Source organism: Equus caballus, chromosome 2 (genome assembly GCF_041296265.1).
Source record: "Equus caballus isolate H_3958 breed thoroughbred chromosome 2, TB-T2T, whole genome shotgun sequence".
Lineage (NCBI taxonomy): Eukaryota > Metazoa > Chordata > Mammalia > Perissodactyla > Equidae > Equus > Equus caballus.
The window spans coordinates 87,620,436-87,647,736 of record NC_091685.1 but is presented as its reverse complement, the minus strand read 5'-3'; the positions used below and the strand labels follow the sequence as shown (position 1 = coordinate 87,647,736).

The window sequence follows — 27,301 nt, the reverse complement described above, 5'->3', positions numbered from 1 at the left end:
CTTTCTTTCTTGAGTAAAAGAAGTCTGGAAGCAGACAGTTGAGGGCTGGTATGGTGCCTCCACAGTTATTGAAGACTAAAGATTTCTTCCAGCTTTTCAAACCACAGTACCTAGGATGTGACTCTAATCCTCTAGGCTCAAGATGGCTGCTGGGTCTCCAGCCATCATATCCAGTTTCCCAGCAGCAAAATGGAGGAAAAGAGAAAGAAAGACTAGCTACCCCTCTTTTAAGGAAACTTCCTGGAAGTCCCGCAAAGTATATCTGCTGAGATATCATTGACTAGAACTTAGTCCTATGCCACACCTAGCTATGAAGGAGGCTGGGAAATATGGTCTTTTAGCTAGGAGGCCATATGTCCAGATAAAACTATTATTCTATTAATTTGAAAAAGAATCAAAAAGTATGTACTTAGAAGGCAACTGTCAAACTCTGCTCCAAATATTAAATAGATATTTGTTTGTTGATTTATTGTGTATTTCCTCCAAGAAGCTAGCTCCATGGGGGCAAGGGCTTCATTTTGTTCATAATTGTATCCTTAATGCTATTCTATGTTTGTCTTTCCTGATTTTCATCCATCAGTTTAAGAACCTTGGTCAACCAGAGTGTTCTGTCAAAAGGACTGCAGAAGCTGCATCCAGATTTGGTGAGAAAGAGTTCTGTGTTCAACTAATAATGTCTGCAGTGGCCAGGTTGTATGTGGCAGGCTTAAAGCATTCCCTCCGATCCTGGCTTTTGATTACAGTGTTTTGAAATATATGGCTACTGTGAAGGCAGTTTAAATCTATATGCCATAAGACCTTCTTAAATTTGTGCTTTAAAATGTTTTATTCCGAGTAGAGATATGAATATTCTCTGCAACTTTTTTTTCTTATGAGAAGTTCTCTAGTGCAGCTGTAAATTTTGCAGGTTTCCTGAGAGTTGCTAAAGGAATTATATGCAAATTCCAAGTTACCCTTAGTTGGCAAATTCTAACTCTAATTTGCCGGGAAAGGGGAGTTTTGCTGTTCTTTAAAGAACAAAATGGAAAAACAGGTCACGAGTTTTATGCTGTCAGAGTAGAGGTCAGTTACATGGCCTGTTCATCTCCGACTCATGGAGAAGGCAAAGGGGCCTGGAGGAGCGATGAAGACTTTCCAAGTTCGGCCCAGATGCTAGAAGGAAAAGCTTAGAATTTCTCTTTATTTAGCTCCAACAATCTAAGCATGAGGACAAGGACACCAGAGTTAAATTAAACTACAATTAAAAATAGCTAAGACTATTGAGTAATGTACCAAACAGCCTCTAAAAAATGTTGTCTTTAAAAAGCTGTCACTGCAGCCACCTTCTTTTCCTGCCCCACACAACATATTTCCTCATCAGTAATGGTGACAAGACAGTGACTTGATGTGGCTGGGATTCTTTCATGGGGAAGGAATTATGCAATGTCCCATAAAGATAAATCACAATTTCAAGGATGTGGTTTGAAAAGTCCCCCTGAATGACCCTTATGTGCTTCCCCTGGGGCACATTTCCCTGTTTCATCTACTTTCCCACTTGTGAGTCAAGAATTACTGATTTATTGGAATGACCTGCTTTGCCATTTAATTTCTGTTTTGTTTAGCTATTTCCATGGAGAGTGGCTTATTTGTAAATAATATCTGGTAATTCCATGTCTTAGTTTGGGTTCCCTCCAAAGTAGAGTCTGAGAGTCTTGGGAGCAAGTATATTATTTGGGAGGTGGTCCCAGGAAGCAAGAGTGAGCAAATAGGGAGAGTGAGACAGGGAAGAAGGAAAAGTCAATAAATGAGTGTGTTATTGAGGTTACGTCATAGGCAACAAGGACCTTCAGAAAAGTGTACATATGTATCCCAGTATTATCCTCCTGAAAGATGGGAGATTGGACCATTTTTCCACTGGCTCCCATTCCTATTGGTTGCAAGTTGCTCCAGGGTCATTAACAAACTGCACTCCTCCCACCCCTACTCCCAGGCTGCACTTGTGTGGGCTGAGCACCCCGTGGCATCAGAGAATCCTGCCCACCACCGCCCAGCAGAAAGGTCCATGAGAACGGACTTGAGATGGACACTGGCAGAGCAAAGTGAGTCTGAGATGACTCGGGACTGTCCACTGCAGCTGCAGCTACAGGCAGAAATGAACTGAGAGGGAATGACATGGTGGGCATGCTGGACGTGTCTGCTACCCTCCCTGACTATGACCCAGAACTCAGTTCATGCTCAGCAGTTTGATATTTAGGCTCCATGATCTAATCAATGCATTTGATTCTGCAATTTAATTGAAGGTACAGTTTGAAATCAGTGATAACCTGAAGTTACAAAGTGAAGATTAACATCACAATTGCCACCTTACTCATATTCAGGTAGAATTTAAATCCTTGCATTCTCTTCTCTCTCTTCCTGCTGTTTAACTTTCAAATTTCTCTCTGTATGCTACTATCTCTACTTAAGGATAGGAATGAAAAAGCAAGGTGTGAAAATAGAACCTGTCAAATATTGTCACCTGTTAGTGTCTTCTAAAAGTCCTTACGGAATAGGAGGCTGAGGTTATTGGCTAAAATGAGGTTTGGGGATTATATGTGATTTTAATTTCTCCACACTATCCAATTTCTATAGTTAATTTGGACATGACTCATAACCCTGAAAAGTCAACACAGAACACAGAGAAGAAAGATGCATCAACTTCTTATTATTGTTGAGGCTGCATTTCCTGTGTGCAATGGGCACAGTGGACAAAGGATACAGAGGAAGTGTGGCATGGTGAAAACTGCAAACTTTGTGAGTCTGAGTTTTCCCATTTGCTAGCCATGAGACCACACAGCCTCAGTTTCCTCAACCGTAAGATAAGGGCAATAATAGCATCCTTGCAGGGCTATTTTGGTTAGGCATAGTGTTTGGCATATCCCAATTGCATTGTTACTAGTCAATTAATAAACAAATGAAAAATCCTGGCTCTATTTTGTATCCCACTTTGACTTACTTTTTGGGTAAAGCTTACATTTACTGACACAAACTACCTAAACTCATTCAGACTAAGGCATTGATCATAAAATTAGAAAATTCCTTGGGTTGATATTCAGTTGAATATACAGGTGCCAAGAGGCAAGCATACTCCCCATTTTACCCATCCCGAGAGGGTGGACCAGTCTCCCAGTGACAAGAATAACTGCTCCCAAACCACCAGTATGCAGCAGTAAGTGGTCCCACTCCTATGGCCACAGCTCATGTTTGGGACATGGTGAGATGAGAGGCAGGCCCACAGTATGAGGGATGAGGATAACTCTTGGTGGTCCCTCGTCATCCCCAGCTATTTGGATGCATCATGTTTTGGTTCAGTCTGCAGCCCAGGATAGACCTCTCCCAAGAGCAACTGGGCACAGGTCTTCAAGTATGGGGGTACCTGAAGACTTCCCAAGAGGTACACAGGCATGCCTGGATTTAAGGGGATTCATTTCCAGATCCTCAGCTTTCGTATGTGCTCTTTCTAAAATTAAGTGGAGGTGGGCTGAAAACAAGACTGTTTCTCTCTTTCATACTCCCTTTCATAGTCTTCATTCTCTTTCTACTTTAGAAAAGCATTTCTCTCTCACCCATCCCAGGTCATACTATGATGCATTGTCCAGGATATAAAATCCTCTGTGGTGCCAAACAAAGGGATGATAGAAATACAGTACCCTTTTAAAGGATCTTGTCGTTTCCATACTCCAGATATTGCCAAAGAAACATTCTCTGCTGAGGGAGATCCCTGAGACTTTTTGAAGGCAGAGTCTTATTTCATGGCAAGAGTGGGAGTATTATCTGTCCGTCTATTATGAAAATTATGAAAATAAATAAAGGAAGCCTCATTTAAAGTGGAGTTGGGAAGGCCTGAAAGGAGAGCTCTCCTTGACATCTGCAGACCCTAGACAGGAAGAGACAGTACCTTTCATCCACATCAGGAAGAAGCTTACTTTACTACCTGAGCAGTGGGAAGGACGATTTCCCAGTAATAGCCCAGCCAATGAAAAACCACCACACTCAGCCAATGAGAAGTTTGAACTCTCTGCTCTCCTCCATTGGACTTCTCTTCAAAACAGCCCTTTCCAACTCCCTCCTTTCTTCTGTAAAAGCAAGTCCCTCTCCTTTGTTTTCCTGACTTGCTTCAGTTTCTCCATTGCTTGCTTGTCCTAAATTGCAATTCTCTGCCATTCCCAAATAAACTCATTTTGCTGGTAAGACAACTGGCTATTTTATTTTTTAAGAATGACATTGTAGTGGATGGTTGTTTTAGAGACATATTTTTACATGTTTATTGGGATTAATAAATGAAGTCAGATATGTTCTGACAGAAAGTGAGCCTAATTTGTCTGAGTGGTTTGACAACAAAGACTGTTTATACGGCAAATGTTTTCCATTAAATGAATGAGTTAAATGTATAGCTCTCAAGTTGAACTAAAGTATATTTAAAGTGTGTTATAATATTAAAGTATTTAATAAAAATATTATATTTGAAAAGCTCTAATGAAATAAGCAACAGTTGGTTTTCCCAACCGTTTATGTGTGTATCAGGTTAAATAAGGTGCCCTTAAGTGAAACAGTAAAATCCACAAATGATAGTTGTTTAATATATCTTGGTAGAGACTTTTTGATGTACTTCTCAACATTTAAGAAACTGGATGGCTGACTGGGTAATGAATCCTTTTCCAAGTTGAGTGGGTTTCCACTTTTTGTTTTTGATAAATAGAAGGAGGACCCAATTGAGTTTTCAACTCTCAGACATTGAAAATAATTTGTGATCATACATCACTTTGTTATTTTTGATACAAGAATCAGAAAGAATTCAAAGAAATGAGTAGTACCTCTAAAACATACCTATTTGCCTTCCATGTGTGCCTATCTATGTATTGATGTGAGCAAGGTGTCTCAGCAACTACATTTTAAAGCAAAAGTAAGCAGAGATGGAATTGTTGCTGAAGCCATCTTATTCTAGCAAAAAGTAATATTCATTCATGGGGCATCAACTAATTGAAAAAAGAAGCTTCATGTATCCCATTGAAAGATGCATTTTAAATAAAATTTGAATTTTATGTTTAATAATTATTTACCAAGCTCTGTAATATGTTGATATTTTGTTGCCAAGTTCATATTAGTATAAAATTCTGTGGGCAAAGCAGAATGAAACTATGAGCTCAAAAAGAAAAAGGAATGATGTAAAATTTGAAACTGTAAATATGATAAATAATTCAAATGCTTACTTAAAAATGTGTTGAGGGGGTACATTAGTTTTCAAAAATTTGGGGCCCAGCCTGGTGGTGTAGCAGTTAAGTTTGTGCTCTCTGCTTCAGCAGCCCAGGGTTCGCAAGTTTGGATCCCGGGCGTGGACCTATGCACCACTTATCAAGCCATGCTGTGGCAGGCGCCCCACATACAAGAAAATAGAGGAAAATGGGCACAGATGTTAGCTCAGGGTCAATCTTCCTCAGCAAAAAGAGGAGGATTGGTGGTGGATGTTAGTTCAGGCTAATCTTCCTAAAAAAAAAAAAAAAGAAAGAAAGAAATTTTTATTAGAGGACATGCAAGCAAAAAAAAAGAAAAAAAGAAAGAAAAAAGCACCATTACATAAGGGAGCTGCTTACAGTGCTTTGGAATAATATGTTCTTTGCTTGCATGGGGAAGTGGGAGAGAGGGTAGAGGTGCTGAGTGCATCTTGGCGATTCTTTCTAGTGACTGGTTTCAGGAGATTTTCATTTGTAGTCTAGCCTTCCTTTGAATGTGACTTGAAATTCTGGATTAGTATTGGAACTGGCCTTATGCCTTAACCTGAAATTGTGCTTCTCTGCCATTTCAGACCCTCTCTCGTTCAGACGTGTGCCTTTTTAAATACATCTTCCTCTCTGAAGTGATCCCTTTCTTGCGTGGGTTCCCACAGCTACCGCTTTAATCAAGACTCTGTAAAAGCAGTAATTTTGTTCATTCATTCATTCAATAAATATGTATGTGCCGTGCACTGTGTAAGGTTCTGGATACGCCATTGCAAACAAAACAAGCATGAGCCCTAACCGCGTGGAGTTGATATCTCACTGGAGGTAGATGAGCAATATAAAAGTAAATAATTATGCCAATAGATGATTGAAGATCATAATAAGTATTATGAATGGACAAATATGGTGTTAATGACAAGAAAAGCAAAGATACTTAATTTTAGTTGGATAAACAGGGCAAACCCCCCTGCGGAGGTCACAGTTAAGCTGAAATCAAAAGTATGAGAAGCAAAGTGTCATGAAAATGGTGAAATAGTGTCCCAGTCAGTGGAAATAATATGTGGAAAGGCCCAGAGATAGAGTCTGGTTTATTAGGAACATTGAAAGGAGGTCAGTGGGGCTGGAGCACTTAGGCAAGGGGTACAGGTGGTGGTGGTGGGAGACAACCAATGACATGGAAAAAGGATAGAAAAAAAGCAAGGGCCAAAATGTGTTGGAGAGCTCAGATTTTGTTCTAAATGCCGTGGAAATCCATTGAAAGACTTCTAGCAAGTGTGATTTGTTTTTAAAAGATAATTTTGGTTACTGTTTGAAGTTTGGATTGGAGTGGGGCAAGATAGAAAATGGGGAAACCATTTAGGAGGTGTCGCAGACGGAATAGGCAAGGTCGTGCAGTAACAAACAACCCCTAAATCTCTGTGGCTTATAGCAACACAATTTTATTTTTCGGTCATGCTACATACCCATTGCAGGTCAGCAGGAGCTCCACTCTGTGTCTACTCACTCTAGGATCTGGGCTGATGGACCAGCCATCATCTTGAACACTGGTGGTCGCTACAGCAGGAAAAGGAACACAGCAAACCATACAGTGGCTTTTAAAATCTCTGCCTGGATGTGTCACCTATCACCTCCACTTGTATTTTTATTATGGTCAGTCCTGAGTTCAACAGAGAGGGAATGTAACCCTTCCGGGGAGGGGCATTGCAGGAAAAGAAAATGAGATATTTGGCGGACAGTAATACACTGTACTGCTGGAGGCCATTACTGTAGTCCAAACAAGAGACGATGGTAACTTTGATGAGGATGAGGTCAGTAAAGATGGAGACAAATGGACAGATTTGAGGTTATTTTTGGATGGGATGATGGCTTGAATATGATGGTTTTTTGTTCGGTCACCCTTGTTAGGCTGTGAACCCTGTGAGACAAGCCATAATATTCATCTTCATATCTCCAGGGCCAAACATGAAAAGCTTTACTGAACGAATGAGCGGGATCCCGCAAATCAAAAATTTGCCTCCTGGATGTACTGTGGCTTGGAATTTCCCACAAATGGGCTGAACCTGTTACATAAAGAGAAGGAGAAGATTAAAAAATTTTTTACCCATAAGAGAGAGACTCACTCATTAGATTTTCTGCAGGATTGTGAGGGAAATTGATTTAAGAAATCCTTCTTTGTGCCATAACGCTTTTCCTTTCATAGGAAAGATCTGAGTCAGAGAGAATTCAAATGTCCTGCACCGTCCTGCTACATTCCCTCTTGGGTTTTAAATTTCTTCCATTTCTTGTCAGTATCAGATCTTTTTACATCCAGGATAGAATGGAAGAGTGGGCATCTGCGATGATGCCTTTGGAGAAAAAAGATTCTAGATATAACCAATAAATCCAGCAGAATGAATAACTCCCTTTAACAGAGAGAATGGCTGGTGGAGGGGAAAAAAAATCCTGCAAAAACCAAGCAATCAAAACTGTCCTGAGGAAGTCTGCCCTCCATGCTCCTAAGAGCCCACAGGAGACCACAGCTTGCCCCTTGCTCTGCTCCTCGAGGAGCTCCAGCCCCTGTGGGATGCCGGGTGAGAAAAATGACCTGCTGTTTCTCTAACAAGCAGGATGGTTGGGGGCCCAGCGTACAGACACAGAAAGTCAGCTTTGCAGGGATAAAGCGTATCTTCCTCATCTTGGCCGTGCCGAGCACGTGCTGGGTGTTCGGGAGGTGTTAGCTGACTGAGGTGCTGAGCTTCAGCGTGGCCTCCCCTGCTTTCATCGAGGGTAAATTCCACTATCTTTAGTCAAAGCAAATAAATCGCCAACAGAGGTGTGCCCGTTACTGAGCGAAGCGTATTACCTGCTTCTCAGTGTGATCCATATTACACCAGAGGACCAGATTCTTCTTTAAAACCTGCTTAGTAGAACCCCCTTTTGGGTTTCTACTTTGGTTCTTGTCACATCCTTATCCACTTGGTTCAACATCTGGGGTGCTGAGTGAGGGTATGGAAAGGATGATATTTACAGAATGTCACCATCATTATCTCCTTTCTTTTCCCTGCCATGGCCTTCCCATGCATCCTCCTCCATAGCAGCCTCTGTCACTCCCTCTCCTCACTGCTGCTAGAGAGTGGAAGGAGCTAGGCCTGGAGGAAGGCAAAAGTGAGGCTGCTCTTGCTTACGAGGGCGTCAGTGGAGGAGACGGTGTGGGAAGAGACAGGAAGCAATCATGATCCACAGGACCCTGGCCCTCTGAGTCCTCCTCCGTGGGCAGCCTCTGTAGTTCAGGGTCCCTGGCACAGTCATGGGCTCCGTTTCAGAGCAGGAATAGCCTTAGGCTTAACTCCCAGGTCTTCAAGCCTCACTCTGCAAGTGAACCAGCAGCAAGCTGTCTCTGTGGTTTGATTTCAGATATGGCAGCTCTGAAATCTAAAAATAATTTCCCTTGGCTCATCTTTGGAGGCTGAAACGCCACCGTTAGTGCTTTGTTCCTCAGAGGTAAGCAGTGCCCTCCTCCCCAGGTCTCTTAGAAAAGGTAAATCTTCCTCAGACGAAGAACTCCTCAAGCCACTCACACCCTCCAGTCAATGGATCAGTTCTTATCAAACACCTCAGGCTTGGAGCAGGAATGAAAGAGAATCAAAAGAGAGTCTGGCGTCTCTGAGGGTGGAGGGGCCAGAAACAAGGAAGAAAGAAGAGAAAGGGAGGTGGAGGCTATAAGTCTTGGGTGACAGTAACAGGTAGAGGATTACCCTGGCCCGACAGCGGAGGCTTTGACCATGCAGACCTGGAGTGCTGCCCGGCCTGGCCGCTAAGGAGCGGAAAGGAACAGGGTCCCAGGAGAGAACACTAAAAGTGTTTCTTAACAAATAACAGCAAGTTTGGGTATACACTGTGTCGATTTCTCAAGCTGCTCAGACCTTGACCTGCATGGGAAATTCTAGCACAGTTCCCGGGACTGATTTTTAGCAGAAAAGGCTGGTACTGGGAGGCAGCTATACTGTCCATCCACCTGAGAAGATAGAGCAAGGGAAAGAGAAAGACGTAGCTGCGTGGGCTCCAAGCTCTGGGCACTGGCTGGTGGCTCTTCTGCTCAGCTGGCATTCATTCTCAAATGCACACCTGGTCCCTGTTTGCCAGCCATCACAAGGTTCAAAGAGCTGAGAGAGTCATGTGCGTCCACAACTCAGCCTGCCTCACCCATCATCTGCGTGTCTGAATGGGCAAGCCTTACAGGAGGCCTGTCGGCCACAAGCCAGTGCCTGATTCTCCCTCTGCGGCTGTGCAGTGGATGCAGAGGGCACTCGTGTTGGCCCTGAATCATGTTCTGGGGCAGCTGATGTCGTCTGCTCATTCTAGGCAGGGCACACACAGTGCCAAGGAGGCCGGAGCCCAGCCACCCCCTGGATTGCTAAGAGGCCCTGAGCTTGTTGCCAGGTGCATGACCAATTGGGTCTGATGGTGAGTGATATCCGCTGCTTTATGTAAAGGTAATCATAATGTGGTGCTTCTCTGCATTCACATGGTAAGTTTAATGTCAGTATTCTGTTGGGGAAAAAACAAACAAAAAACAAATAAAACCGGTTTCCAGAATAATCTCTTGCCTCCTGCCATCAATATTACACCTTAATTATTTGTGATACATAAAAAAGGAATGGGAATCAACTGACATGCCAATCAACAACTTCTTCCATCATCATCAGGCCTAGGGGGACAGAGATACTACTGTGCTGTGATAGATAGATGGCTACACAGCATCAGGAGCCAATAAATGCAAAATCCACCGCTTCGTCTTCCCTCCTCTCCCAGCACAGTGCCCAATGCGTAGTCAGTACTGAATTAATGAGTTCATCATTGAGGTCAACTCTGAACTGGGCTGACCTCTCAACAATCAGTCTCAGGAAAATCAGGAGGGAGTTGTCTACTCACTGACCTCAGATGAAGGTTTGATAAACTGTTGATTCCTTTGGTTATTTATGAGTTATAACATGCATATAAATAAGCATATTTCGTGAGTTGGTACAAATATTAAATTTTATCTATGTAAAACATGCATTTCATTCTACAGGCAGCTAACCTGGGTTAGAAATGAGGTTCTGGAATGCTGTTAGAACTTGTGGTTCTGAATGTATATCTGCCCCATAAAAGGGCACACCTTCGAATCATAGGATCTGGCATTGCAGAGCTCGTCAAACCCACCTCCTTTCATAGATGAAGAAACAGAGGCCCGGAGTGGTAAAATGCCCTGTGAGTGATTACCCAGCATGAGATGGCAAGACAGACCAATATCCAGTATCCGTGTCCTTCCAGCCGGCACTCTTTCTCCCCGCCATGCTCCATGGGATTGGAATTCCTAAGAGCCTCCCAAGGCAGGGAATGTGACTTTTTGTCATTCCCTTTAAAGCACGCTGTAATAAACAATCTGCAGTAATTTACTCTTCTCTGTAATTCCACCTGGGGATTAGAAGCCATCCTACATTATGCTGTAGTTGTATCATGCTGACTTCTTATTATATTGAAATGTTTCCTTTAACTATATTGGAGTGATATAGTATTTATTTTAAACGGGGGGAACTAGCCTCTAGGAGATGAAGTGCTTCCTAGATTAGGAGCTCAGACATTTTAAATTAGGACAAAAGACTCCGGGCAGAACTGTGAGGTAGGCCAGCAAGCTTGGTGTGCACATGAGGGGACTTATTGCAAGGTGTCAATAGATTCATGTGTACACTAACCACTAACTATTGACTAAACAAATAATATTTCTTACACATATATCTCCTACAGGTTCACAAGCACGTATTTCAAACCTTTGGGCCAAATGTGTTTTGGAAGTCAGATATTTCTGGTTTTAGAAGTCAGGTAATAAGATGCATATACCACATATTAATAACATTCCCAGCAGAGTCTGGGGCAGCACCCTATAATCAAACACTTTAATAGTTCTGCAATTAAGTGTGGGGATGTTCACCACTAATGGGATAAAGAAAGGCTATAAATAGCCTTACATCAGTTTGGGTCAGGTTTTAACCCCAAAATTAGTTTGTCACAAACTTACCAAAAAAGATCTGTTTTCAGTGCTTTATGAAGTTTAGGAGTGTGGATAAGGGATTGTAGATCTATCTTAATTTAAATATATGAATATACTGATCAATGAGATAAATTTATGAAGTGAATTGCAATTTTTAATGGACCTTTTTACCATGATATATTTTCTCAATCAATGGTTAGATAGAAAGACAATCACAAATATTGTGCCAGAATGCACAACATTTTAAGCGCTCCTGACTGTCCTTGGTGGAGCTTGGCCCTGAAGACCTGCCTCGTGGGACCACCTCCCTCCCTACCCACAGCCAGTCTTGAGGGCCAGGAGGACCCGCTAGCATCTATGGCAGGAGCCTGACTAGGAAAGACTCCATCTTTTAGGGTGGAGATTCCCAATCTTATGGAGTAGGACGACCCCTTTTTAACCGTACAGGCTCCAGCGCTGGATTGCTGGGTTAAAATCCTAGCTCTGCCACTTACCTCTCGTGAGACCTCAGACAAGTCATTTTACCTCTTTGTACTTCAGCCTCCTCCTCAGTTATAAATGGGAGTAACAAGAGTTCCTATCTCCTAGGAATCCTGTAGAGACTAAATAAGCTAATTCAAGTACAACTCTTAGAGGAGTACCAGGCACACAGTAATCGCTCAATAAATGTTGACTATTGTTATTATTATCCCTGTTGGTTTACATGTCTGTGGTAGGCAGAATAAGGTACCCCCCCCCCCCAATGTCCACACCCTCATTCCCATAACCTATTACAGAATATAGTGGAACATACCTCAGAATATGACTTTGTAGATGTGATTAAGTTAAGGGCCTTTAGATGAAGAGATTGTCCTGAATTATCCAAGTATTCTCGAACTAATCACGTGAATCCTTGAAAGGGGAAAACTTCCGGGCTGTGGTAAGAGAACGAGATGTGACAATGGAAGCAGAGTAAGAGAGAAGCTGCCTTGCTGACTTTGAAGATGAGGGAAGGGGCAACAAACAAAATGTGGCATATTCACAGAATTAAAGATCCGTAAAAGGATGAAGCTCTGATACATGCTACATTATGGATGAACCTTGAAAACGCTGACTGAAAGAAGCCGGACACAAAAAGTCACATATTATGTGATTCCCTTTATACAAAATGTCCAGAATAGTCAAATCCATAGAGACAGAAATCAGATTAGTGGTTGCAAGGGGCTGGCATGAGGCGGGAATGGAGAGTGACTGCTCAAAGCGTATGAGGTATTCTCTGTTGAGAGAAAGAGATTTACTAGGGCCAAACAAACAAGGAAAGAGGAACAACTTTATGCCATAAAGGTCAAGAGTGGCAGCCACAAAAAGAAACAGAAGATGCTGTTGGAGCTGAGCAGAGCTCTTAACCCCACATTTCCCCCTGCCCTACCCCCATCGCCCCAAAAGCCGTGGAGAGGAAAGATGGCCAGTTAATGAAACCCCGAGGGTGCTCAAAGTGTGTTCCGGCTTCAAGAGGAAAGATTGAGAGGGTGAGTAAGCAATCCTGGGGACATTCCAGGAAACGTCCTTGAGAGAAGAGGCTTCAGTGCTTGACCTTGGGGCTTTGTCTGAGGCAGGAAGCACTTCCAGCTCAGTGTGCTGAGCTGCAGGTACAAGCTGAAGCCCTTGGTTAGATGGACCAGGCTTCAGTTAGAAATAGTTAGCTGCATCTCAGAAAGGAGTGAAACTTTGGGCTCTCAGCAAGGACTCCACTCGGGCCTTGTCCCCCCTCCCTATTGCCACACCTTCAAGCTACAGAACAGGAGCTCGAAAATAACACCCAGTCCTCAAACTGCAGCTCAGAATGGGGAAGATAAAAGGTTCTAAGTAAGACAGAGAGGATGAGGAGGAAAATTCACTTACACTGTATTTTATTGAAGCAATAGACAGTCAGTCAGAATTGCCCATATTAAGCATAAATAAGATGAAAAGATAGTGTATAGTCCCTGTAAAAATATACTGAGAAAAAAATACATGTTAAGTACAGATGAAAAATGCTGTCTGGAAGAAACTAAAACCAAAATTGCAAGAAGGTTCCTTGCAAGTGCATGGCACTATATGAGAACTTAACAAGAACATATTTTACATAAAACAAGAGACAAAATGAGATGACGAAACAATAAAATGAGAGGGGATGGACTAAAGTAACAACATAGAATATCAAGTAACTATTAGAAATAGAAAGAGGTAATAGACATAGATAAAAATCATGTTAATGACTAGTGAAGATTTGAGATAATCCCAGCAAATGAAGAGGAAAAAAATAATTTGATAATTTTGATGGAGCTCAAAGACTGTTCAGTATAAGAATATTTGATATTCTTGATAACAACCCAAAAAATGAAACAGAAAAATATTGGAAAACATAACACAGGAAAATATGCCTGATGAGATGGAGGCCCTGAATCAGCAGTGTGAAAGACCACGCTGTAACTAAGCTAAATTGATACCAAATGAACAAGATTAGTTGTATAATGATTAAGCTATTCAACCTCAAAGATGAATTCTTCAGGCATCCAGCAGAAAAAGTGAAAAGGAAAAGAAAAATCAAAGGGGCTTCAGACTTCTCCCTAGCAACTCCCAATGCCTGGGAACAGTAGGACAATGTCTGCAGAGGAAAGAACTGGGACCTAGAATATTTTTAAAGGCAACAAGGAGAGCATTCTGAAATACAACATTGCTCAGGGAATGAAGTCTCCATATACCTTCCTGAAGAAAGCCTTCCAGGACACAGGCTGAAGCCAGACTGCCTGGGTTTGAATCCTGGCTTTGCCACTTACTAGCTGTGTAATTTAGGCAAGTTGCTTTTTGTTCCTCAGTCTTCTCATCTGTAAAGCGGGGATAATTATAGTCACTATTTTATTGGGTAGATTCAATGAATTAATATATATAAAGTGCTTGGAATAGTGCCTGGCCTGTAATAAACGCTATAATATACACACGTTCGCTGTAATCAATATTATACATCATTGTGACGAGGAAATCCATCCCACCAAGAGATGAACCAAAGAGCGGTAAAATATCCACTGGGGAGTATTGAATTAGTTTAACTACAGAGCCAGCATTGAACAAAAATAGCAACAAAGGAGGGAAGTATGGCTACAGATTACAACGTAAACGCACAGAAAATAAATGTATAAATTTTGGCTTATCAAACAAAATAAAAGCACCAGAAAAATTGGGCAGTGGGATGAGGAGAGGTGGGAGGAAGTGTAAGGATGCTGGTCACTTAATCTTTTCTAGCAAAATCTTTCAATTCATATTGTCTAAATTTGGAACAAGTAATTAGAAAAACATCCGCAATGATATTCATGATCTTTTTTCTTCCTCTTAGAGCAACCTCTTGAGAATGAGGAAAGTTCTATGAATTTCAGCATTTCCTTTATTTTCACTTTAGTTTCTTTTGTCTTCTATTGAATTCATGTCAAATTAAATTTAATATATTTATTTTTAAATGAAATATAACAAGATTCCATTCTTATAAGATTACATTTGTTCCTCCATCCATTCGTTCATCCAATTTATTTGTATAGAGAGATGTCTGAATTGATGTTCATCATATATTAACACTGGTTATTGTTGGGTAGCAGAATTTGAGTAAAGCATTGTTTTTTGGCATGTCTTTTGAATTTTTATAATATGCATGTATAAAACCAGTGCAGTTATTATTCTAAAACTAATCAATTTGTGATATTGTGATTTATAATAAGAAATATACATTCAGTCATTGTCCCCTTTTTTGGCTCACAGTTCCCAAAACTCTTGGAATTTCCTAAGAGTTGAGAGTGACACAAGTGTCTTTTGTTGTGTTCATGAGGTGACTGGGGGTGGGGGGCGGAGCACCTAAGGATGGGGACTGGTTGCCTGGAGAACCAGCCATCTGATCAGAGGATTGGAACTTTCAGTCCCTCTCCCTAATTTCTGGGGAGGGAGGGAGGGGCTTGAGGTTGAATCAATTGCCAATGGTCAATGTCTTAGTCAATCATGACTACATAATGAAGCCTCCATCAAAACCCAAAAAGGACAGCTCCTGGGTGGGTCCTTTTTTGGAAAGCTTCCATGTTGGGGAACCAGAATGTTTCCACACGCCACCATGCTGGGTCCCAAGCTCCACGAGGACAGAAGCTCCTTTGTAGGGGACCTCACCCTATGTAGCTCTTTGTCTGGCTGTTGATTCCTATCCTTTAATATCCTTTGCAACAAATTGGTAATCTAGTGAGTGAATGGGTTTTCTTGAGTTCTGTGAGCTGTTCTAGCAAATTGATCAAACCTGAGGAGTGGGTGGTGGGAACCTCTGATTTATAGCCAATCAGTCAGTCAGAAGTACAGGTAACAACCTAGACCTGTGATTGGAGTCTGAAGTCCACAGAGGGGGTTGTTGGGACCTCCAATCTGTAGCAGGTTGGTCAGAAGCACAGATAAGAAACTGGGCTTGTAACTGGTGTCTGAAGTTGGGGGAGGAGGGCAATCTTGTAGAACTGAACCCTTAACCTGTGGAATCTCCAGGTAAATAGTGTCAGAATTGAATTGACACTGACATCTGAGAACTGCTTGTTGGTGTGGGGAAGGCTACACACACACACACACATTGGATTTGGGTCCAGGAAACCTTTACACAATGAAACAACTAAATAAATTATTTCACGACCCTGTAAGGAATGACTCATGCCTGTTCAAACACATTTTGTTCTTAAGAGAAGAGATTGTATGTATAATCAAAATCAACCTTTTCATATTTTATCAGCTATTTTCCACTCTATTACTTAAGCATTAGGGAACAGTTTTGTCTTGTCAACGCTCAGCTGGAAATAAAAGCTTGTTTTTGATGAAAAGTACTGGCTGTGGGATGTGGAGTGATTCATAGGAACACAATTTCCCACGTCAGAAAGAAATGATCTCCACCAAGTAGGTAGGACTTTCCTATAATGTCAAGTAAAGAGGTAGGGCTTATAGGAGCAACAGGCAACTATTTCTTCTCCTGCCACTCAAACAACTTGATGATGACGCTTTCCTTTGACTAAAGATAACCCTATTGACCTGCCATAGAATCTGCCATAGGGTTCTGGTTCAGTAGTTGGCTGATCCTCTGAGCTGTCTCAGGGAGCATTTGCTGTTACTTGGCTTCACTCCCATTGCATCATGATCACTCTCTATTACACTTCATTGTGATAGTTGGTTTGTCCCTGGTCTTTGAGGGTAGAAAATGTGCCTTGTTCACTCTCCACTCTAACCCCTGTGCCTGGCACAGAGCCTGTCTTAGAGTGGTTGCTCTAAGTGGGTGCATCCATTGTTGAATGGATGAATGTTGAATGAGTTATCCATCCTCCTCGCCTGGTCCCTTTTGTCATCAGGTAGATACATGTGTGAGAACAAACGGCTTGGATAAAGGGATCTGTCTTCTTCTCACAGGATCATGTGAGACTGAAAACTCTGAATGTTATCAGCCCTGTTACCAGGCTCATCACTCGATGTAGGCATGGCTCCCCTACTACCTAACCAAATTCACCTTTCTCTTTTTTAGAGGCAACAAAGAAATTAAAGAAGGATCAAGTAAGGAGCAATGGTTCTGAAATCACTTGACAAAAGACTTTATGAACCAGTAGAATGATACTAGCAAGGACCAACTTGGAGTACTCTCCACGCTCTTCCATATCCTAGAAGCCTCCCTCACAACCACTAGGGAGCAACTTAAAGGTCAATCATTTACAGAGCTACCTTGGCAAATAGCAGCAGACATGTCAGCACAAGAAACATTTTGATTTCTTCATTTCCATTAGACACAGATCTACCCTTTTCAAAGAATAGGGCCCTTAATTCCCAGTGGGTCAGATCACAAAGACCCTCTTGTGTTGAGTGTGGTTGAATCAATTGGACAACGGTAATTAAGTAGAGATGTGGAGAAAAGTGTTTGTTGTTCCGCATTAGTCAGAAGCAAGAGACAGAGCAAGTGAGGATCAATGCCAAGGAGATGCACAGGAACTGGGTGCACACAGGGGTGCTAGTTCTGAATGGCCTTCAGACAGCGTTTTCTTCCTAATATTTAGACCAATAGGCAGACAGTATTTTTAGGTGGATGGAAATAAAGAAAAAAACAAGGAAGGATAGAAAGAAAAAGAACTCCACAAAATACCAAAATGGTTATATTTCCTGTCTCGTATCCAAATTTAAGTCACAAGATCTGTGGGCATTTTGACTTTTGGTAAAGAACAGTCAGGTGGGACTTTGTAGCCAACTTCTAGGAAGTTTTAAATCGATCATTCAGAAATGGACCCACTTACACTCAGTTCTTGGTCTTGTTTCTCTCATTGATAAGAGTTTGCTGATGTAGTATAAGCCTTGCAAATTGCTGAAAAAAGAAAGTACTTTTGAGTTAGGAAAATTTCCAAAATTTTGAGAAACCTCAACAGTATAGGCAGACTTGGGGTGGGAACCTGGCTATCTGGGCACTTTCCTAGTCTGGAGAGGATCTTTTCTTGAGACTGTGAGGATGGTCACCACTTGTTCCAGCAGCCAGGGGATGGGAGAAAGGGCACCTCCTCCAGCTGTTATAAGTAAGACCATCCTCACCATTGTCCTGCCCTCCTTAACAAAAATATCACCAATGAATTTTAAAACCCATTGCATGTAGACCAGAAGTCCTCATGGGTTCATGTGTGAGACTTGACTGGAAAGCATATGAAAATGCAAATTTCTGGGACCCACACCCCCTGAGATGTGGAGTGGGGCCCAGGACTCTGCAGTTTTACAAGCTCGACAGATGTCAGAGCTGTGAGCAGCATAGGTGTAGAAACTCAGCTGTAGATGCTTGCACAAGGTCCCTCTGAGTCAGCGACTGATGGGGCATTATCATACCCACAAGAAAACTTTAAGAAACACAGAGCAGAAGATCTTTTGAAAGGCTGATGTACTGTGCCATTTCAATTACATTCACGACTACTCTAGAACTCATTTATTTGAGATGCTACTTTGTGCTGGCTCTGGTGCCAGGCCTTCACGTAGTATCTCTAATCCCCACACTAATCCTGCAGGACAAGATCCCTGTTTTGCAGAAGAGGAAACAGAAACCCAGAGACATTATGAAAATTTCCCCAGGCCCTGCAGGTCCTAAGGGTTAGAGCCAGAGGTCCATGCAACCCCAAAGCCCAAGTGTGTTCCACTCCACTGAGCTGGCTGTGGTATCAACAGACATTCAATCAAAGCTCTGCCAGGCAGGACACCTGCTTCCTTTTCCCTGTGTTCAGGGCTCCCCAGCATCATTCAGGGTCAATGGCATTAACTTCAAAAATGTTTGTTATTCTATATCTTTCTGCGTGGATGTCACAGGGACATTTACTTCTGGTTTTAGTTAGGCTATTTAGAATCCCATAAGCTTATATCCGTGTCAGTAAAAAGAAAAGCCCTGGAGGGGTCCATCTAGTAAGAGATTCAGCCTCCTTACAGAGGGTCTTTTCTGCAACCGCTACTTCTATCTGGCCTCGAGCACTCACAGGTGACAATGCTCCAGGCTGATGACAAAGCTCCAGGCCTTGGCAGAGACATCAGAGCTTCAGTCACCAACAAACCCTCCTGTGAGATGCTGAGTTGTGACACTGGCCAGATATCACTGATGGACACATATAGAAAACCAATCTGTGAAATGAAGAGTAAGAAAGCCATTTGCCTGTTGATACCCGAGGGACAATATGCAATCATCTTTTTCCTCCACAAAGGAAGATACTTATGGAGGCTGAGTTAGGGGAACAAGCCGAGGATGCAAGTGCTCAGAGATTAGTCACAGGTGTGCTCTTACTACCCCTGAACATGGTGGGACCTGGGGAGCGAACAGGGTTCTGGAGCCTGGCAAGGCCGGCAATGGGGCAGGAATTGTGCCCAGTGGGAGCTGCAATTGAGGAGGGGCCTGGAGACTGCCTGCACATCGTCTTCAAAGCAGCCCTTGCAGAAAGAGGATGAGCAATCTATAAATAGTCTTTTTATTTCCAGAGATAAAATAGGATAAAGGCGGCTGATCGGAGACATTCTTTTTTCTTATGTTCAGTCCATCATGAGCATTTGGTCTTTGAGGCAAACTATAGCTGAATATTTATCAGACTAAACATTTGACCATTGCAAGCCCTCTATTCTACTGCAAGTCATTGTTCTTTAAATTGTCTATGCAGCAGCCAGGATGCCTTAATTCAGGTCAATCTCTCCATTACACTCAGTTTTCAGCCCCCAATTTGACTGAAGCGGTTTAGGTGGGCCAGCTTTTTGAAGAGTTAGAATCTCACACAATTTATCTCACCACCCTTACTTCTTCATTGGTTCTGGCTCAGACTCTCTGCTCACCCAAGGAAAACTTGACTTAGGTTCTCATAATGAATATGTACAGTTTTTCTGCCCAGTTTCCCCCCTAGTGTTCCTAGTTCTCCCCATATCATTATGTTAGAACCAGCCACGTTCTGATAGTGGGACTCACTCACCCAACTCATACCATAGTTCATAAAGCCGGGGTGGTCGTATCGCTGAGCTGAGCCAATCAGAGTCTCTTCCCAGGAAACTCAGAATTAGATGAATGAGTTTCCTCCTGGATGGTGGGACTAGTAACAGGTTAAGTTAGAGGGTTCTCTAGAGTCATGTTTTTCTACCATTTGAATCAGAAAATCAGAGCAAGCAAGGTTACAAAGAGGAAGAGAAGAATGAGGCAGAAACAGAGACAAGAAAAGGAAACACATGGAGAAAGAATCTTGGGCCGTTCCCTGGTTCAGTTGTTCCCATGGCTCAGGCACATTCCTTAATTCAACTTAGCTAGACCCAATGGGTCTCTGCAACTTGCATTCAAAAGAGATCTCTATATATGACTCCAGGATTTTCCTTCTTTTCCTCCAAGCATTATAGCATGAGATCTGCTATCATAGGTTAGATTGTCCACGTGGTTTTCCCAGCATTGTCTCAGAGACAGCCATGTGGGCAGAGGCATGGCATTTTCCTGAAATATCCTAGTTTGCCTTACAACTCATATCATAACAACAATAAATATTTACGAAGCATCTATTTACAATGTTGACTTGATTTTTTGACCGTAAAAGAGGCTTAATGAGGTTAAGGAAGTTGCCTTAGGTGGCACAGCTAGCAAGTAAGTGATGAGCTAAGATTCCAGAGCCCCTGCTCGTTCTGCTCTGTACAGATCCAGCTTAATCCAAGGGTCATCTAAACAGCGGTTTGCAAACTAGTGTGATGATCACAGTCACCCATTTCCCACTCCAGAACTGCTTAATTCGAGATTTTTAGTAAAGAATGTAGCAAGGTCTGTTTTTAAAAAGTTCTTAAAAGTTAAAAGTTTAAAAGAAAAACACACGCATATTTATCCAACAAATATCTCCTAAGCACCCATACATCGGAACGAGGTTTGGCTACAAGAAAAAATACCACTTTCCTGCAGCTTAAACAAGGTAGGGGTTTATTTTTCTCTCATGTGAAAGAAGTCTAGAGGTAGGCACTCTAGACATGGTATCAAAGACTTAGGACCCTCTTAGAGTGGTTCCTGTAAGTAAGCTTACCTCTTGGACACAATCATGGTTGTTGCAACTCCAGCCATTACATTCAGGTTTTAAGCAGTAAGAAGGAGGACAGACCAAGGGCAAAAGGGCATGTTTTCTTTAAAGAGTAAGCTTCCTTTGAAGTGTTTTCCAAGAAGCTCCACCCTAGGACTTCTGCTTAAACCTCTTTGACCACCTCTATTGACAAGAGAGGCTGCAGATGTAGCGTTGTAGCTGAGAACAACTGCTGGGCCTGATAATATGGGGACTCTGTTATTAAGGAAGAAGGGGAACATGGATCTCAGGCGGAAACTGGCAGCCTTAGCCACAGCTCACTGTGTGCCAGGCACTGTTCTAGGCCGCGAGGATACAGCAGTGAGAAGACAAAGTCACTGGCTGCTCTCATGGTGTTTACATTCCGGAAAGGAGATAGACAACAAGTAAGCAAAAAATAAATCATCACTGTATGGAGTGACGAGGGTGGTAATTTTAAATCAGGCAAAAAAAAAAAAAAAAAAAAATGGTGGAAGGTCTCTCTGAGCAGGTAACGTTTGAGCAGAGACCTGATTGATGTGATGAGGGTGGAAGAGTGTGTCCTGGGCTGAGGGAACAGAGCCCATGGAGGCCTTGGGGCAGAATGATGGGACATGAACTTGGGTGGAGAACCACTGGTCCAAAACCTTTAACATCATGTACAGCCTGTTCAGATGAGGTGAAAAATTATCTGGGTTCCATGAATTGGAGTCAGAATAATGTCAGCGCCATTCCATTAGTGATGTTTTACTTATTTACGAAGTACGTTTGCTTATCAACATGGTAGGTATTGACACTTCAAGTTGTTACTATTACTTTCATTGGTGTCATTGTGATAATAGATACCTCCTGCTCCCTAAAAGTGTTGCAGAGGATACATTTTAGAAAATTAAGGTAAATTATGGAAGTACATTCGATATCAGTAGAGCGTGGGTACTTATAGTTGCATTTCAGGACTTTTCATCTTGTTGACATAATTTTGGATTCTCACCTCTCCCTAAAGTGCTATATGAGATATACTTATTTTTCAAATTCAAGTGAATTTAAATGTAAAAATACCCACTTATGGGTATTTTGCCCTATCCCATTTCTTGAGAGGGTGTGTCTTCCCTAAAAGTGTTTATCTTTGCTTTTTCTTTCTCTTACCTTGAGTGGTGCCCTCCTGTTATTGTATTGTGTGAACTGGCTAAGTTTTTTATTGAACTTATCCATATCATTTATGAGTTTATTGATTTCAATAAAATTTCCATTTTGACCTTTGCCTTCATATTGAAATCCTAATCTTTTTAAATCTCTTTTTTGAGAAGAGACTTCTCTCCCCCCACACTAAGCCCTTGGTCTTTTTGTTGCCCTTTTCTGGATCTTGCTTGATAAATAGCCCTCAGTATGCACTTTATATAACCATTACATTAACAAGCAAGACCACGGCAGATGAGCATGAACCAATGCTTTGCCTCCCACTGTCCCTTTAAAACTGCATGTAAGCTTGGTTCTTCTCTTGTATCTGGATGAAAATCAGGCAGGTTTTCTGGTGGCCCAGGTAATATAAGTTGCTCCAATCAATAATTTAAAAGTCCAGTCCCATGTAACAGTTAATACTGTTTGCGCTTGGTTCCGTATTAAGTTTTCTCTTCCTCCCCTGATCATGACCTGTTGCAGGAGCAGCAGCAAAAGAGAATGTATTCTTTTTTCACCTTATGCTTTTCAATTTCTGTCCTTTATTGTGTTAGCTGTGATTTCTGACCTTTCCAGGGTAGAGCAAAGGGAGGGAGAAGAGAGAACACTGGGCAGACAAGTTTTCCCTTACTTGGTACTATTGTGATCTCCATGTTGCCCTCTCTGGGTGGGAGAAGTGTTAAAAGCCAACTCTTGTTCTCAACTGTATCTTGTGGGTTTTTTTTGACATTCCCATCAATGAAGACCTCCCTTTCCTCTGTAGTTCACCAGTGTAGACAATACACTCTTCTCCAGTTCCTGGCATTATCTCTGGCTTGTCTCTGTTGCTGTCTGTTCATCTCTCTGGGCAGCCCTCTGGGATAAGACTATGCTTTGTCCACATCTGGTTCATGGAAAGCAGTCATGTATCTTTTGCACTCTGTAAGAGCAGACCTCTCAACACAGCCTCCACTCCTTGGCTTGTGTGTCAGGCGCTGGCCAGCCCAATTCTTGCTCTTGAAATTTCTCAGGTGGGAGTCAGAGATGGTTTAATGTGCTCCACAACAGCAGGGCACACAGATCACTCTGTCAGGGTTCCTATTGAAGACTCTTCACTAATTTTAACAAGAGGGGCTGACACTTCAGTCCTACCTCCAAGGAGAGGATTAGAATCAGAACACGGAGTATTCTCTAAAAATGTTCTCTCAACGTCTATTCTCTCTTTTCTTGACTTCTCCAATCTCTTTTATAGGCCAGAGGTGGGTGGTAAGCTCAGGGCAGAAACTAGTTTTCAATCTTCCACCTCTTTTTTTAAAACCCTTTTAATTTTGAAATAATTATAGGTTCACAGGAAGTTTCAAAGAAATGTACAGAAAAATCCCATGCAAACTTCGCCTTCAATGTTAACATCTTTCCTAACTATACAGCAATGTCAAGACCAGGAAATTGACATTGGTACACTCCATAGAGCTTATTCAGATTTCACAGTTATCTATGCACTCGCGTGAGTGTGTGTGTGTGTGTTTACAACACTATGCAATTTTGTCACATGTGCAGTTTCATGTAACCACCAAAATCAAACACACAACTGTACCATCAACACAAGGCTGTCTCATGCTACACACCCCTACACACCTTTAGAGCACACCCCTGTCTTCTCTCGTCCCTAACCTGGCAACCACTACTCTGTTCTCCATCTCTATAACTGTGCTATTTCATGGAATCATTCAATACGTATCCTTTTGAGATTGTCAGCCATCTCCTTTTTATGACTCCTATAAAAAATAATGGTTTTACTTTGGAATGTAACATCTACTGTTTTTGTGCTTCAACTAAAATGGAATTAAGAAGAGTCCCATTTTAACATCCTGTTGCAAATAGTTTTAAGTGTGGACATATTTTCTTTTTTATGTCTTTCTGATGATTCAGCATTTCATTCATTTAGCAAATATTGATGGAGTGCCTGGTGTTTTATCATCTTCGATGTTACTGTCCTCCATTAGGCTTAATGTTTTCAGGAAAACAACTTCCAAAGTCTTCTCTTGGCTTTGTGGATAGTTTCTAGGCTATTGTTCTACAACTTTCTGCTCTTAAGGTGCTTTAACTTGAGCTTGCCTGCACTGAAACTCCTGTAGCACTTTCGGCTTAGCTTCAGTAAGTCCCTGTCTCATTGACTTGCCATTTCACTTCTTAGAATGTCGTGGGGTCATTTACAGCCATGAACGTTCCACTGTGTACCCACTTCTTCAAATCTCTTTATAAAATTACTCACCGAGATCAGCCCCTCTTGATCTCTGAGAACTCTTACTTTTTGCAAAGAAATAGCTCTTTTTTTTCTTACCTGGCTTTCCTAGGTTGGAATTCAGTTCTTTTACATTTCAAATAGTCCCTTAATTCTATGATGACTCAATCATTCTTTACTTGCCCACAGTAAGTTCTTGGTGTGGACACTTGTTAAAGGCAATTCCAAAATCTAAAAAATGACTCTCTCTCCTCTCTCTCTGTACCCTCAAAGACCTCTGTTAATCAGACCTGGTTCCTCTATATAGAACCCATCCTGGTTTTATCTCCGTGGGTTGTGTTGACTTTACCCTTCCACAATTCTGTACCTTGTTCGACAATTCTACCAGCTTGGCTAGTATGGAAGGGAGAAACAAGCAGTGGGTGGTTTCCTAAGGTCCCCCTGGGAACTCGGAATAAGGCTGACATTGGCAACCTGACTTTTCTCTATCTCACACAGCAGCTGTTCAACAACTGGTCTCACATCATAGTCGACAGCTCCACAATTCTGCCCATGAATTCATTTGAAATTATTAGGTAGATCACATCCTGTCTGAGTGATTTACTGATATCTGTTTTGTCAGTTAAGACTAGAATGTTCTGTGCAGTTACTACAATTTTATCGAATGCTCCAACTTGTCCATTTCAAGGGCACACATCTTCCCTGGAAAAGGGCAAGGCAAAGCGTTAGTCTGATCTCTCTTCTATTTCTTTTTTCATTCCTTAGTGCATTCCGTTGATGCCCTCAGTTTCCTGGTTTTGTTTTTGACATTCTTGGAGAGTCTTGCAAAGTGTTCTTTAATGGATCATAGAATTTCAGAAATAAAAGACATGCTAAAGTGTAATTTGTTCCAAACGCTCCAATCTAAAGATGAAAAACTAAACTTGAAAGAAGCGAACTGACTTGATCTGACCCGTTTAATGGCTTATATTTTCTTTCTGGTTATGTCTGCTTATTTTTCACTATTTATGTTAAGAAGTTTTGAATAACATGGGTTCCCTTTTTGTGCTGTTCTTCTGTAAATCTCCATGGTGCTGCAAAGAGAGGGTAACTGATAAGTGCTGTTGCCCGCACTGCTGCCAGCTGGTCAGTTTTATTCTGCTCTTGGGGATCCAGAGGGGCCTCCAGTTGACCTGGAGAATCCTAAGGTAGCAGCCTCCGGTGCCCAGCCCTGCCCAGTTCAGGAATCCCTCTGCCCTGACATTTCCTACGGCATGATACCCTCTAACAGCTTGTTCATTTCTCCATAGATAAAAATTCCTGGTGACAGTGTGTTCCTTGTATAAAACAGCCTGCTTTCCCAAAGACTGCTTTCTCAGTGTCTCCTTTCACCATCTCTGTCAGGCGATCTGAGACGTGACGCACGGGGTGGGATGGGAAGATATGGGAAGCCCTTTCATTTCTTTCTGGAGGGGGTGAAGCCAGCCAGCTTCTTGTGACTCACCATCCTGCTGCCTTGTTTTTACAGCTCAAACGAAGCACAGATTGTCCTCCTTCCTTTCAGCCTCCATTCTGAACACTGCACATGTATTTAGTGCTGTCAGGGAGTTCTCTGTTCACATCTGGTCCAAGGGGCCATTGCCGCTCCTGTGACGTTGACAGCAGCCTTGCCAGCCACACTTGCACTGGGACCAGAGGTGCTTGCTTTCTTTTTCTGCTTCCCGTCTAGTCGGTCTGCGCTAGTGCTGGGAATACCATGGGAATAAAAACCAAACTTGCCTTCCCTTCCCTCAAGTCTGTCAGAGTCAGGTGGACCACAGTTTCATGCAGGGGTCCCTGAGGCAGGCTCTAAATTTTCCACGTCTCTTGTGTTCTCCTACCTGCCAGGCACACAATAAGGTCTCGGTGATCCCATGTTCACCTGTGGATATATTCCGGAAGGGTCTACTCTGGCTCTCAAGGCTGGCTGTATTATTCATGCAATAGCTAGAGAGAATTTCAAAAAATGTACACGAGTTATGTCACTCCTCTGCTCAACGCCCTCCTCCCCACGCTCGGTGGCTGCCACCTCACACTCACCGTTTGGTAGGATGAACTGCCGTCCCCATTTTCACGTCCCTGCAGTGTAGGAGTGTGACACCCATGCCCTGCTGCAGCCTCACCGTGGCTATGGGGTACTCTGCCCCTCAACTTTGACTTAGTCACATGATGTGCTCTGGCCATGGGCTGGTAGTGGACCTGACTCTGCCATTGGGTTTGCTCTCCTTCATCTCCGCCATTTCCAGGACAAGAAGGTACTCCAGGAGCTGCTGCTGCTGCAGCCTGGGCCCCAGAATGACACACGAGGAGGGCTGCCCCAGAGGACCCATGGATATGCGGTGAGAAATGGATGCTCACTACTGTGTGCCACTCAGCATCGGCAGCTGCCATGACGCAAGAGCTGATGGGTGCAGAATCCAAAATCCTTGCCAGAGCCTGCCTCGTGGCCCTCAGCATCCTCTCGAATGGCGTTTTTGGACACATTCGCCTCATTCATTGCATTCCAGCAGCCAGCTCCTGACTCAAGGCTTTGCACTTGCTGTGTCCTCTGCTTCTAAAGCATTTTCTTCAAATATCTGATTGGATCTCTGGTAGTGATGAGCGTGGTGAAGCAGGGTAAGGGGATAGTGAGTCCTGGCAGGTGCAGAAGGAGGCTGTTTTAGATGAGGTGGTCTGAGGAGGGGACATTTGAGTGAAGAACTGAAGAGAGTGAGGGAGCAAGACACACACCTGTCAGTCAGGCAGTGTCTTCTATGCACTCTGCGCTTTCCTCCTGCTTTGGGGACTTTATACAACACTTCACTTCTTCTGGAAAGTCCTCTCTTCCCTCCTCATCCTGCCCACACCCTTGTCCTTACTTGAGCCGACATCCTTTCCAGCCTCCTCGGCTTCGTAGGAGGAGGTTGACGTCTGCTATAGCAGATGGTCCTATGTTTTCGTGGTAACCTAGCAGCCTCCCAGGTGTTTTTTGGTGAGCATCATCTTGAGTTTATAGCCACCTAGTAATATAAGAAGTTAGACTGAGAAAAATGATGTTTAGGAAGAATTTAAAAAATGTATTCAGTCTACCATTCTC

At 42.6% G+C, this 27,301-nt stretch overlaps 2 long non-coding RNA genes across 2 annotated transcripts in view; one reads left to right on the top strand and one right to left on the bottom strand.

The window, feature by feature from the left end:
• LOC138923289 (uncharacterized) overlaps window positions 1-5,531 on the top strand; it is a 51,354-nt gene extending 45,823 nt beyond the window's left edge. The window contains exons 3-4 of the long non-coding RNA XR_011436739.1: window positions 581-644; window positions 1,970-5,531. This is a non-coding gene — a long non-coding RNA (uncharacterized lncRNA). The remainder of the gene's footprint in view (window positions 1-580; window positions 645-1,969) is intronic.
• A 1,122-nt stretch (window positions 5,532-6,653) lies between these two features.
• On the bottom strand, window positions 6,654-26,978 carry LOC138921901 (uncharacterized). The gene is made up of 2 exons (XR_011434885.1): window positions 26,266-26,978; window positions 6,654-9,761 (listed from the first exon to the last, which is right to left on the bottom strand). It is a non-coding gene; the product is annotated as an uncharacterized lncRNA (long non-coding RNA).
• Between the last annotated feature and the right edge of the window lie 323 nt (window positions 26,979-27,301).